Below are 321 nucleotides of genomic sequence, written 5' to 3'. Positions count from 1 at the left end.
ATCCCAGGAGGTCTTCCTCACTAGGATTTTCGTCCTCCTCCTCCCTTGTGCATACGGCCATATTGATTATATCAATTGCCTTGCACTCTCCTTTTGGATTCTCTTCTGTATTGCTTGGGATAATACTGGGAGGAGTTTCAATGACTTTCTTACTCAGCTGGCCCACTTGTGCCTCCAGATTTCTGATGGAGGATCTTGTTTCACTCATGAAACTGAAAGTGGCCTTTGACAGATCAGAGGCTAGATTGGCTAAATTAGAAGTGTTTTGTTCAGAATTCTCTGTCTGTTGCTGAGAAGATGATGGGAAAGGCTTGCTATTGC

Source organism: Arachis duranensis, chromosome 7 (genome assembly GCF_000817695.3).
Source record: "Arachis duranensis cultivar V14167 chromosome 7, aradu.V14167.gnm2.J7QH, whole genome shotgun sequence".
NCBI classification, from domain to species: domain Eukaryota; kingdom Viridiplantae; phylum Streptophyta; class Magnoliopsida; order Fabales; family Fabaceae; genus Arachis; species Arachis duranensis.
This window is presented reverse-complemented; position numbering follows the sequence as displayed.